The sequence below is a fragment of the Condylostylus longicornis genome, unplaced genomic scaffold, assembly GCF_029603195.1.
Source record: "Condylostylus longicornis isolate FDR11 unplaced genomic scaffold, ASM2960319v2 ptg000005l, whole genome shotgun sequence".
Classification (NCBI taxonomy): Eukaryota; Metazoa; Arthropoda; class Insecta; order Diptera; family Dolichopodidae; genus Condylostylus; species Condylostylus longicornis.
In genome coordinates, this window is record NW_026577974.1 from 3,487,596 (window position 1) to 3,501,764 (window position 14,169).

The following is a 14,169-nucleotide window of genomic DNA, read 5'->3' on the forward strand; positions in this document are numbered from 1 at the left end:
TAAAATTCTTTCTTTAACAATAGAATTAAAAATATAAAGCCTACGGCTAATCTGGTTTACAAATATAAAAATATACAATTAAAATATAAAAAATGAAAATAATTATTTTCCATTTAAATTCCCTCAATTTCCAAAGAAAAAAACCAATTAATCATTAATGAACCTGAAAGGTAAAATCTCGCGGTGGTCAATTCTTTAATTTTTTTTTGTTTGAAAGTTGAACTGCATTTAAATGGTATTATTGAGGAATTAATTGATTAATTACTTTTTTAAACTAATTAATAAAAGTAGAATGAAATTTCCAATTTATAGAAAAATGAAATTTGAAATTACAATATTAAATTATTTTAAATTTAATTAGAAATGCTTTAATTTCTCAAATTCGGTATGTGCTTAACTATCACAAAGGATATTCTAATATACAGGCCCTTAAAATCTTAACATAGAAATGGATTTTATGCTATATCTCCTTTAACGTAAAAGATTTTTTATCAATGGAACGATTTGAATTAAAGCTTATGAAAGTGGCCAAAATTCTGTAATAAAAAAATTTAAAGTTTCTGAAACTTTCACGAAAAATTGTAGAGATAAAAAAAAATTAAAAAAATACAAAATGGAATAAATTTGTATTTTTCCAAAGTTCGAATGGATATTATTCCGAAAGTACATAAAATACAAAATTAAATAATACATTGCTTTCAAGCTCTTCACTTTCAGGAACTATTCATTTGAAGCCTCTATCTTTTTCAAAAGGGAAGTTATAAGCAAAAAATCTTGGGAAAGTAAAAATTTCGTAAAAAATTTATTAAAATTCCTGTTTCTCGGAAGCTGTTGAGTTTTGACAACTAGTTCCAAACAAAAATTTTACCCATTTTTGATGCCCTAAACAATGGTATATAATATTGTACTCTTTACTGAATCATCCTGTATAGATAATTTTTAAAGAAAAAATTTAAAGTATTACCATATCGTAACAAATGCGTGCTTAAATAGAGTATGTCTTGGTTCAAAAAATTTTTCTAACCTATTAAGATATACTCGTCCTCACTTTTGATTAACCCTTTGGGGTTAAATTGTATAAATTAGCTGTTTCCTTATATTTATTACATAAACAGTTTCAACCCTTTTGAACTTAAAATTGAATACACTTTAAATTCTAAATTAAATGTCCTGAAAATTGAATAGGAGTATACAAAAATATGGGGATGATGGGATGATTACCCCATTCTGTGAAAATATAATAAATTTTCTTTTTTTGCTGTTTGATCAATCTATATGAAAACATCAACTAATTATTTTCTGTTTCCAATATTCATCTTATGTTTTTTGTATGTCACCTAATTACTGACAAAATCATATTTTATTTTTTTAACATATTATTGGAGCTTTTATTAGTATATAATATATAGGTAATTAATTATCAAAAATCCATTATCATAAATTAATTTCAATGAAATATGAAAATAAATCAAAATTATGGAACATAGCAGTGAAAACAAAATTGCATACAGCAAAATCTAATTATAATTAACATACGAGTATAATACAAAATTTAAAGATGAACACGATAAGCACCAGTACCTATGCGTAATAAGATAACTAAGACCCAATAATCGTAAGAATTTTCTCTCTTAATTTTAAATCTGTGAGAATAAGTCAATTAATATTGTTATATTGATTACTCACCCTACTTTCAAGTACTTAATGAGTGCTACGGTGCGAGTAATGATTAAAATGAAAATCAGAACTCTACTGTGAATTCATATGCACATCCGGGATATATTCACAATATAATTATTCACAAAACACAAAAGCAAAAGGAAAAAAATATTTTATAAAAATTAAAATATAAAATTTCCCAAACAGAGAAATTGCATAATAATCCTTTGTAAATTTTTTTTAATATACAAAATTAAATTCAAGCAAAATGTTTGTGTATTTCAGGCGAAACAACTATACACAACAAAACTCAATCCTTTTTCATTAGCCATTTTCGAAATTCAATGTCAATTTTGAAAAATCTCTCCCGTTTTTTGCTTTTTGTTTGATTTTGACATTTAATTATCTCTTTTAAGTCTGTTAAAGAACAAACGAAAATGTTTTTTTTTCGTTTTTCATATATTATTTAATAATTAAAATTAAAATAAAGAAATTAAAGCGAAAAATCGTTTTATAAAATAAAAATTTCTTTGAAAAATCAATGATTCAGAAAAAAATTCATTATAAAATTTTGTATTGTTTTTTACGGGTTTATTTGTGATTAATAACAAAACAAAAAAAACTTCTCAGACATTAAAGAAAATTCAAAGAGCATAAAAAAAGACCAAAATGAAATTAAAGGTCAATCAAAATATCTAGATCAGTAGGTTTTTAATTTCATCTTATTAAAAATAAATTTTATGCTTCGAACCGTTTTATACTTGAAAAATCATATTTTGTGTCAGACGCACAGAATTTATTAAAAATATTGTGAATGATAAAAGGTCAATAATGATCCTGAATTTCGTTAATGAATCCAAATATATTTGCAAATTTTTTTGAAATTTTCGTGAATAATAACTGTGATTTCGGGTGATATTATAAGAAAATATTCAGATCTCAAGTTGAGGTTAATTAATGGTATTTTTGTAAAAAGTTCGATTTGCTAATATTATTATGAATGCTAATTGAAAATTTTGATTTTTTTTTTTAAATACTTACATTTTTTAAAATTATCATTAAAATAATTCTCTTAAATTAAATTCGCCTAATTATATGCAATTTTTTTATTAAATTTTATAAATTCAGCAGTTTCAAAGGAAAACTAGGTCCAGGAATTGTGCTTATAAAAAAATAAGTTTAATATTTTCTATAAAAATAAATTAATATTTATATTAAAATAATAAAAAAATAAAAATTAAGAAATTTGTTATTAAATTAAATACTGATGTAATAATCAGTGACGTCGCAAGTATATAACAAAAATACTTGCAAAAAAAATTTTACGTCATTGTCATTAATATTATTAGTATGTGAATTACAAATTTTAATATAAATTTTTACGCCTAAAATTTATGGCAGTCACATTAAAAATTTTATTTCTTTTAAATTCGCCTTGAGTTACACATATGAACTCATTCTATACAAATTATTAAATTTTATTTAATATTTTTCGTAGCTAGGTCATAAAATTTAAAATTTTTTACAGCTTACTGTTGTTGAACGTCAGAATTTTATAATTATGTCAATTATCTATTAGCATACATATAGCGTCATAATTAAATTTCACATGATTTTCCCGGACAAAAAAAAAAAAATTTTTTTATGGCAAAAGTTGTCATAAAAATTACAATTACAAAAAAAAGTTAGAATAAGAATAATAAAATATAATAATTTTAAAATTCATAACGTTAACCTTAAAAAATAAATTTAATTTTCTTACGAGGCGGCGCCTCCCCCATTTCTCATCATACCCATTCTAAATTTAATGTTACGTCAAAATTGCGGTTCTATTTTTTTTTGTGGTATGTAAATGAATAATAAAATTCTCGAAACGAGGTTAAACAACAATCATGAATATATCGGATAAAAAAATTCGGCAAAAAAAAATCTCATCAAAATCTGGAAATTTTTTAAAAGAAAAAAAAATCCAAAAATTCCAGAGTGCATTAACGTGGTTTGAATATTTTATTGGAATATGTAAATTAAAAAAAAAAAAACAAAAAATTTGTTATTAAATCCTTTCGGATTTTGGCTCCCCTTTTTAAAAATTTTGCATTTGTATACCTTAAAATATTCCAGGGAATAAAAAAAACGGGGAAAACGAATTCCGAAATGTTTGCAAAAATCTGACCGCAATAACATTAACAATATTTCTAGAAACTTAGGTCATAGCCTAAGATAAACGATTCAGATTTTTTGATTGTAGGGTTGAGGATTAATTAAATTGAATCTGTTCAAGAAACCATTATGTTTATAAAAATTCTTGTGCTTTTGATAATATGACAATAGCTTTTCACATCTCTGTACTATTTCTTTCTAATTAGCCACTATATGAACAAGGAATTTATATAGAATTTATAGACGCTTTTATAGGCGTCCCGCATTTTGAAAATCTAAGTACTTGTGTTTATAACTTTACACAAATATTTCACGAAAATTATAAATATCAAAGAAAAATTTAAGCACACAATCCTTCGTTTTGATTAAGAATATCGCATATAAATGCACCGTTGTTTATTTTCTTTCTATATAAACATAATCTCCTCCTCTGTAAAATTCCAAAACATTGATGTTTTTATATCTTATACATCCGCAAACAATTGGAAATTCTTAAACCATTATTGTAGTTTATAATTAAATAAAATGACATATTGAAACTATAGACAACTGAATTATTAGACTAAGAATACAATTTGCCTTTAAGGTTATCTGGTATATAAGACTGTAATCTAGTCCTCAATATCACATATTTGCTATATTTTTCATTATAATTTGCTTTTGAAATCTAATTAAAATTTATGACAGCCAACTAATAATATTCACAACGGAAAATGATCTTGTGTTCAATATAAGAGGAAAAAATTTTTGAATTTGCAAGAAGCATTCATACATATTATATGAATACAAAATAATAGTTGGAAGAATACGGCTAGTTATACATAACAAGCGATAAACGAGAATTCAAGTGCTATTTGCTGATCATACAAAGAGATTATTAATAAATGGTCACTCATTTACTTAAAATTACTAGTTTTTCAATATGAATTTTACAATAAAATTTTTTATTTGTGAAAATTTTAATATTTCAGCAGGGATGTACAAGAATAATTTTGGAAATCACCTAAACATTCTTTAATAGGCATAAATTTTCTGCTTTTATCTTTGAAATATCAACTCATTCTCTCCCGTATACCAAAAGCAGGGAAAGAGAGGTTGAGGGGGGTTTGTAGACCGCACGTGCCATAAAGTTTTAATGTTTATTTCAAAAATAAATTAAAATATCAAAAAGTCATTATTTTACAATTTTGAAAATCCGTTTTTTTTTTTCTATCGTTTTCTATATACATAGAAACCTAAATCTTAAATTTATGTCAGTTACAAGCTGTTATAGAAAATTTATGAAAAATTTTTTTTTAATACAAAACTTCTTTTAAAAATGTACAAAACAAAAACAAATATTTTTATGATATGCCCTTATGAATCCAATGTACATGTTCATATGTCCATATGTGTGAGTAACAACTTTACAATTTATGTTAGTATGTTTAAATATAATTAGAGTTGAACCCTTTTTTATATTGACATTCTTCATAAATGGCTAATTAAGTGGCAAGAATTACATACCTTTTGGAATTCATTTCTTTTTTTTTTATTTCTTTCTAATGAAGCCGTAAGAAACTTTACAAAGCAATCAAGGTACAATAGTAAATCATTTTATTTTTAAAGGTAAAAATTTTAAGTTGCTTAGAAATATTTCAACATTTTTGATATATACAATAGGCAGTGGGAGAGGGAGGGGGGGGGGGTTGTTTCTTGGTATTAAGAAAATGTGAAAAAAAAAATAAAATTCTACCTTACATACACACATTCATACATACATGTAAAAGGAAAGGATAATAAATTATAAAGATACGCATTTTGTACGTGAGCCTATAATACAATCATAAAACTGGTGGGATAATAAAAAGGATACAAGGATATATTATTTTTTTTTTTTGTTATTTTTTTTTGTACTCTGTTTTGTATTTATTCTTGTTGCTGCTGTTGTTGCTGTACTTCCTATATATTTTTTTTAAAGTTCATTTTTCTATGTGAAAAAATGTTTTTTTTTTTGTGTTTTTGTATAAAAAATGTTAAAATAAATCACACACGGAAACCAGCAATCCTTGAACAAAAAAAAAACATACATTATAATATATTTGCTAAAAAAAAGTTTATTTTATTATTTTTCTTCTTTTTGAAATTAGACTTAACATCCCTGGCAAAAGTCAATTGGAATTTCAAATGCTTTATAAAGATTGCTAACTATCGGTGAGGTGGCGCATTTATTAATGCTTTATTTAACAATTATTTAGTTGATTTTCTGTACTTTTAATTAATGAGAAAAAAAATTTGCTATATTTTATTGTATAGGAAGTATAGGAAATCCGAATGAAAGTACAGTTCGTCGGACAAGGTAGGAATTCTCGTCTAATTCTCATCAGTTCGATTTCGACCAGAGCTTTAAAATAAATTGCTCATTAGTTTAAAATAAATTGCTCGAAATATATGTGTGAACAGAAGCAACAACACTATACTTCAAATTTTAATTTTCTATAATTTACTCTATAAATATTTTATAGAAATTTGAAAAATGTTATCAAAAGACTTACGAGATTATTGGTCCAAAAACCCTTTCTTAGAAGATGCAGAAGCTCTTTCCCTTTTCTGTAAGAGTTTCTGAGCCATGGATTTAATTTATTGTTTTCGAATATAAGATTTTTGAAAAAATTTTTGTTTTAAATTTGAGCTCTTCACGATTTCGTCAATATTTCGTTACAATTCAATTATTGAGCCTCGTTGCTCAAGAATAGTTCGGGAACTAAAATTTTTCAAAAATCTCGCAAATTAATTATTGATCAAACCGAGTTCATAATTCGAAAAAAAAATTTACTTTTGAGACCCATCATTAGAAATCCTTGTTTATATAGCTCATTTAGAAAAAGCAGTCTTGCTTTCGGTCTCTTGTTGCACTTGAATTGAATTTCTTATCTTTGAGGGATCTTTTCTCAGGGGTACAAATCATATATATTTCTTTATTTATACATTATTATTGTACTATAGTATATAAAATTATACCCTATAAATATTCACTACCTACCTACATAAATATGTATGGTATTTTGTACGTTGTAATATTAAAGTGAAATGGTTAAGAATGTCGTTATTAAGGATATTATTTCAAGTTTATATGTCTGTATATACGTATAATATGTATGTATGTAGTTATAATATGAAATACAAATAATATACGGTTGATTCATCACGTATTTTGTTTTTTTTTTCTGCTCTCTGTGTAGATTTGTACACGAGTTTTTCTTCTCCTGTTTTTCATTTTTAAGCTGATAAATGAACCGGAATGACTTTTCTGATAAGAAAAAAGAACAAGAAAAACGGCAAAAAGAAAAATTTTTTCACTAGGATTTTCTTAATATTTTTCTTTTTTTTCGTTTCTTATTTAATTTTTGGGAAGCAGGCAGGGACATGAAGGCTGATTTAATTTTCCTTTCCTTGTAAGTAAAATGTTTACTTAATTGATAGAAGAATTGAGAGTTTTGTTGTTATTAATTTTTTTTTTGTTTTGTATAAAAGAGGAAAAGGTTATAATAATATTATGTTTTCTGTTATATTCATTACATGTACACAAAAAAAAGGATATTAATATTTTTACAATAGGTATAAAGAAATTTCTGTGTAGGATGGAAAAATTATGGAGAAGATGTGAATGTTTTTTAGCTCATATGCGTTGCAGTTTTTGTTATACGAGAAATCTTAATTCTCTTTTAAATTTTTCACCAAATATTTCAAAACTATTTTCTTGCTCTCTTTTCTGAAATATTTTTTAAAGCATCTGTAGCGTTCATTAGACGCTTTTATTTAAGTATAGTCATTTTCATTTATTGCTAGGTTCAAATTAGCTAAATACTTAATAATCTTATACCAGAGAAAATTTGAAATCTCAACTTGGCCAATTAGATTGTGAAAATGCTGAATCTATTACGAAATAGAGCTTACAAGCATGCTTGTGTTTATTACAGTCCGAGCATCACAACTTTCTCAATTTAATTTTATGGAATTGCAACAAAATTTTCATAATTTTTTTTTGATTTTTTAAAATTATTCAGCTATAAAGCTAAAAAATTACAGGTTTAAAACCAATTTCGTTCATTATATAATCCTCATTCCATTCAGTATATTGAATTCCATTCTTCCAAAAGATTTCATCAAACAGAAAATTATTAAAATGTAATAAAATTTTCATTAGGTACTGAAGAACCTTAATTTGAAAGCAGATTTAAAACCAGTCTATCGAATTTTTTATCATTTAAAAAAAAAAGGGACACATAAGTGACTACACCAAAAAATTTATTTCTAAATTTTACTATCGCCTCTTCCATCATTAAAATATTTTTAAAGTGTATGAATTTTCTAATACAAGAACAATAATCAAATCTATTAAAAATAATTAAAAGTACTGGATATGCACAATATCGAAATTTTCAATTGTGCTCTTAAAAAACCTTTAAAATTATCATTAACCCAGAAAAAAAAAAAAAAAAACAATTTTTTTTCCCTTAAATTTTATTTGAAAATTTTTATTTTAATCACCTTAAACAAATCGTAAAAAAAAAGAAAATTTAACAACTTTTTTTTTTTTTGTAATTTAGTAGTTAAATTTGACAGGATATAAAGAGAAACGTGACAAGATTAACAAAATAAAGTTCGGAAAATTTACAGAAAAAAAAAGAAATTAAAATAAAAACTGAAATGAAGAGAAAATTTTCACTTGAATATTTTGGGATAAAATGGAAACAAAAAAAAGATGAGACGAACGGTTTTTTCTTTTATTTTAATTATTTTTAAAAACTTATTCGTTCTTATGTAGAGTGGCACTCTATCTACTCGTACAGAGAGTGTACGTAATAGTAATTACAAACAAAGAGCAATAAAGTGACAATAAACCTTGCTTTTATTAGGGTATAATATTACAGGTTAAGGTTAATAAAATATTTTCAATTTTAAATTGAATTTTTATTGTACGTTTAATCGATAAGAAGCTGAAAAAATTTTAGTATATGCACGTGAATTGTTTTTTAAATTAAATATGAAAATTCGTTCCAGACACTTAAGAAATGAACAAGAAAACAAAAAGAAATTATAATTTAAATTATTGTAAAATTTGTAGGTGTAGCAGAAGGATTTAAAGTGAAATTCACAATTATTTTTTGAAGAGAGTGCCGTTCAATGGGGTTGTGGAGATGTTTAAGTGTCACTTTAGAGTGGATGTAGTGCCATTGTAGTGTGAGTTAAGTGCTGCTGAAGTGCTTATTAATTGCCGTTGTAGTGTGTTTGCAGAGCTTTTTTAGTACCGTCGTAGAGACCTTGCAGTGTCATTGTTAATTGCCGCTGAAGTCCGACTGTAATGCCGTTACTGAGTTGATCTAAACCAGTTAACATAGGACAAAGACTATTTGGAATTAAGTGACCTAAATTGACAACTGTAATTGTTCAGTTGTTTGATATTTTGTACATTTTTTTTAATGGTTACCAGAATATAGTTATTTAACCAGGGCTATTCTTCTACACTCTTTAATTTTGCTTAAATTAAAATTCATCATAAAAATTCGTAATAGTAACTTCTTTTTTTTTTTCTAGACAGTCATAAATAAAATAATTCAAAATTAGTAAAAGTACAATTATAATGCAAAATTCATATTAACAAAGCAACATTGAAAACACCCTAAGCATAAAATTCCCATTAAAATTTCTTATTTTCCTTCACAAATACATAAAAAACTAAAATCCATATGCAAAAGTCAGTAATATGCATATTTTCTAAAATTTCAGAATATTATATGTAAACTCTTGTTCTGGTAATTACCCTAAAATAAAACATTATCAAAAATTATTTCAGTTTAATCTATAAGACTATAAAGTAATTTCATCTTATATTATACAAGGGTAATAATTTCTAGAAATTTGCATAATATTAACAAAATAAGTATTTACAGAAAATAACAAGTAACTACATATTATTATATAATTTTGTTAATGCTATAATTGTATAATTCGATAAAATTTGAATATTCTTTATAGCGTGATCATGATTTTATAAATTGCATTAAAATAGGTGTGTATACGTACTCGTAGTTTATGATAGTATAGAGAATATTAAGTGTTTACCTAATTTAAATGAAAATTCTACTAAAATTCTACTTGTATAACTTATTATTTTACAACCTATATTTTTACATGCAATATTTTTTGAATGTCAAACTAATAATTACTGTATATTTGAATAGTGCACTGAAGTACAATTAAATGTTGGAAGGATAATAAAGTTTTTATTTTCATAAAAAAATTTTGTATGAGGCGATGTTCAATGCTTCTATATCAAGCGAAATTTTGTATAACAAATTTTAAATTTTTCCAAACAAATGAAATTTTAGAAAACTTACTATAAAAATATACATAAAAGCTAAATACTATATAATTTTAAAAAAATTTCACAAAGAATTTACAAAAATTTTAGTTTAACAGAAAAAGGCCCTGGACGCCATAAACTAAATTATAATACGACGACACTTAATGAAGAAAATTCGAAAAAATTCCAACTTTTGAACTTTTAGGGATAAGAGTAGCTGTTTCTGAACAAATTCAAAGATCTGTAATTTTCAAAAAATTTTACAAACTTTTTTTGTAGGGCTTTGAAAAATTTATTATAGGGAGCACCTTTGGATGTCGTCTTACAAGCCTAGAGAAGTGTACCGAATAGGAGTTTGGAAAAAATTTATGAGGCAGACTGTTACGAAATATCATTCAAAAGGTCTCGGTGAGTCCTAAAGTTTTTGTTTGGTGAGTCAGACTTCGAAATAGGTTGCTGGGAAGACTTGAAAAGAAGTTATGAAATATTCTTATGTGCTGAAAGGCTAAAACGACTTCTCGAATGAAGTTTTCCATAATTTATTTTGGGTTAAATTTAAATACAAGTCTTCCATAAGTAAGGCTCGGATAATATTTTTAATGTGGAACGTCTATTTGGTATAATTTTGAATTGACAAAACATATAATTTGTTGTTTTTTTTTAATAATAAGCTAGTGCTCGTTTGAACTACCAAAGACAAGAAATCTTTTTGCCCGACAAATGCTCATTTATTTCGTCAGTTGAATTTCGATTGTTTGAGAGGATTATGGATCAAATTTCGGATTCTGTTCCAATACTTTTTCAGTTTTTCAAAATTTATTGCTCAATTTTAAGTCATTTCAATTATGTTTTTCATATTCTTTAATAAGGTCATAGTCATCTATATAAAGTGCTTAAAAATTCTTAAGTTTTTTGATAAAAATATTATTTAGTCTAAAAATTGGTAAAATATTTAAGTATATAAAAATTACATCTTATATAATAAATATAATTTGGAAAGATTAAAAAATATTTTTTTTCAAATTGCTTACCTATTGGAGTACAAATGCTTCTCTTTACATATTGGAATTGAATCGTCACATAAATTTATTTTTAATCATTAAATTGGTTTTTTTGTAAATTATTATTTTTTATAATATTTTAAATTTTTTCTTAATATTTTTTTTTCTCAATTCTAGTTTTAAATTTTTTTATTATAAAAAAAAAACCCCAAATAATTTTCAATAAAAATTTATTTTAATATTTTCTTGCTTTAACAAATAATTTTTAATAAATAATAATTTTAATATTTCTTATTATATTTTCAATTTAATTTCCAAATTCTTTTATTAAAATTCTAAAATCTAATCTGATCAAATTTTGTAATAATTTTCGAATTTTCCAAAAAGAAAAAAATTAAATTTTAAATAATTTTTTTATTCTTCTTTTAATTTTTAAAATGTTAAAAAAAAAACTCATTATAAAATATTTTCCATTAATATTTTTTTTAATAAAAAAATTTATTGTTTTTTATTTTATTAAAGTTAAAAGTTATACACACCCACTTTTAATTCACTCGGTCAACTACAAATAATTTTTACCCTACTAAAATTTATTTTTCTGTCTCCAACTATTTTATTACTGTTATTTTTTTCGTTATCGTCGTTTTCTTCCATTTTTTTTTGTACAATATTTTCATTATAACTGTTAATAGTTTCATTTTGCTTTTCCCTTAAATTTTAAACATTAAATAATTTAAAATAAACAAAGTAATCAAGAAGAAGCAAAAAATAAAGAAACAGCAAAAAAAAATTAAAGAGAAAAGAGAAAAAAAATTAAAAACTTGTTATTTGTAATCAACTACAAATAACCAAAACCAAATGTACATGAAAGATTAACTCGTTTACTTCGCAATCATAAACGAAACAGCAAAAATCAGAAAAGAACGAAGAGAAAAAATTCAAATAAAAAACTATAAAAAAAAAAACTTTAACCGTTCAAGTAAAACTGTGATTTTTCTTCTGTTTTTTCTTATTTTTTCTCTTTCTATATATTTTTTTACTATTCTAACAGTATTTTTAGAATACAGAAATATTTTTTAAATTAACTGGAATTTTTTTTTCCTGTTTTTTTTTTTTAGTTCGGTTAACGAGTTTACGAGTTTTGAAATTACTAGAGAAAAATTCAGTTATTTTTTAAAAAATTTATCGTTTTTTTTTTTCTTTTTTTTTATTAATTTTTTTTTTGTAATTTTTTTTTTTCATATCCACTTTTTTTTTTAGATTTACCTTTTCTTTGTTTTTTTTTTTCCTATTAATTTTTCATAACGCACTTGCTCCCTTTTTTGCAGCTAGTTTTCGACTAACGGTATTTCAATGCTTGTTTTTTATCGACTACTTTTTTTGCTTTTTTCTCTTGCTTTTTTTTGTGTATAATGAAAAACAACAACAACAACAAGAATATATCATTTCAAAAAAAAAAAAAAAAAGAACGGAACAGAGCTGTGTTTTTTTTTCTCCAAAAATAAACAAAAAAAATCAAAAAAAAAAAAATTTTTTTTTGTCGCCGTTTTTCCTTTTTATTTCGTCACTGAGTGCAAAGAATATAAATGTTACTAACAAAAATTGTAAAGAAAACAAATGAATAAATAATAATAACAGTAAAAAAATAAAAAAAGAAAAATTAAATAATTTTTTCCTGAGAACTTAAAATTTGGAAGAGCAAAGACGGCGGCGTTGGCGACAATAGCCCTTAGCCAGTCAGTCTGCGGCAACGTTATTATCTAAACTATTTTTAGAGATGATAAAAAATTTCCGAAAAACCTATGCAACGAATGTCGGTCTGGGACTGAAAAAACATAAAAACAGAAGAAGAAGAAAAAAAAATAGAAAATAAAAGCCCTGAAAATATTGTGCTTTACCACCCAATACTCTAAAATACACACATAAAGCACAATTCTATACACATATAATTTATGCATACATACATACAAACATACAATTTTACATTAATATTTTATATTTTTTTTTCTGTTGTTTTTTTTTTATTTTCTGCTCCACATTTTTGCTTACTCAATGTATATACACATACATATTCATTATAACAAAATAAGAGACTAACTTTTAAAAAATAGCAAAAGCAAAAAAAATACAAAACGAAAAAAAAATTGTAACAAGAAAATTATGTATCTCACGAACGGGTGGTATTAAACGAAAAGCAACAACAACAACAAGAGAAAATAAAACAGAACACATTTTTATCTCACAAAATTGTTACGAGCATAAAATTTTACCTACACACCATACACACACACACAAATTTTTGTTCAAATAAATGATGGGAAAAAAAAGGCACAATCCTTGGATGATATTTTCTCTCTATTGAAATACATAAAAATGAAAATAATATGCAAAAAGAACAGAAAAAGGAAGAAAAGACAATATTTTTAGATACGATTTTAAATATGGATAAATTTATGTAGGTTAGCATGCATAAAAGCTTTTCAAAATTTGTGTTACACTAGACGAAGTTTTTTATGTTTTTTTTATTTCTTATTCATTTATTTAAAATAACTTTGAATTTCACCCTTACATGCGCTCTAATTTTTCTATGCTCATATACATTCATACATACACAAAACACAACACAACACACAACATATACATATTGGGGCTCAAACTTTCTTCAACATAAAACATAAACGCTTTTTTTCTATGTGTATATTTTAAAAAAAATCTTCTATCGTATTATTTTATTATTAAAATATTATTTTTATTATAAACTATGTTTTGGAGAGAAGAAACATGAGAGAGAAAAATTTTTGAGCAAAAATTTGAGAACATTTTCAGCGCAAAAGAAAATGAGAATGAGAATGAAAATAATAATTTAAGGACTCTCTGTGAGAGAAATCAAGACTTGGATATTATTTGTCAATCCTTCTCTATTCTTGCAATTATTAATATTGATATTAAGATTGTGTTAAGATTACTAAGGCTAAATTAAAAGTTGATTTTGTTTGATTGAGA

At 24.3% G+C, this 14,169-nt stretch overlaps 1 long non-coding RNA gene across 1 annotated transcript in view; it reads right to left on the reverse strand.

Annotated features, from left to right (window-relative positions):
- Window positions 1-11,344, reverse strand: part of LOC129615439 (uncharacterized) — a 68,383-nt gene extending 57,039 nt beyond the window's left edge. Inside the window, exon 1 of the long non-coding RNA XR_008697455.1 lies at window positions 11,197-11,344. This is a non-coding gene — a long non-coding RNA (uncharacterized LOC129615439). The remainder of the gene's footprint in view (window positions 1-11,196) is intronic.
- Between the last annotated feature and the right edge of the window lie 2,825 nt (window positions 11,345-14,169).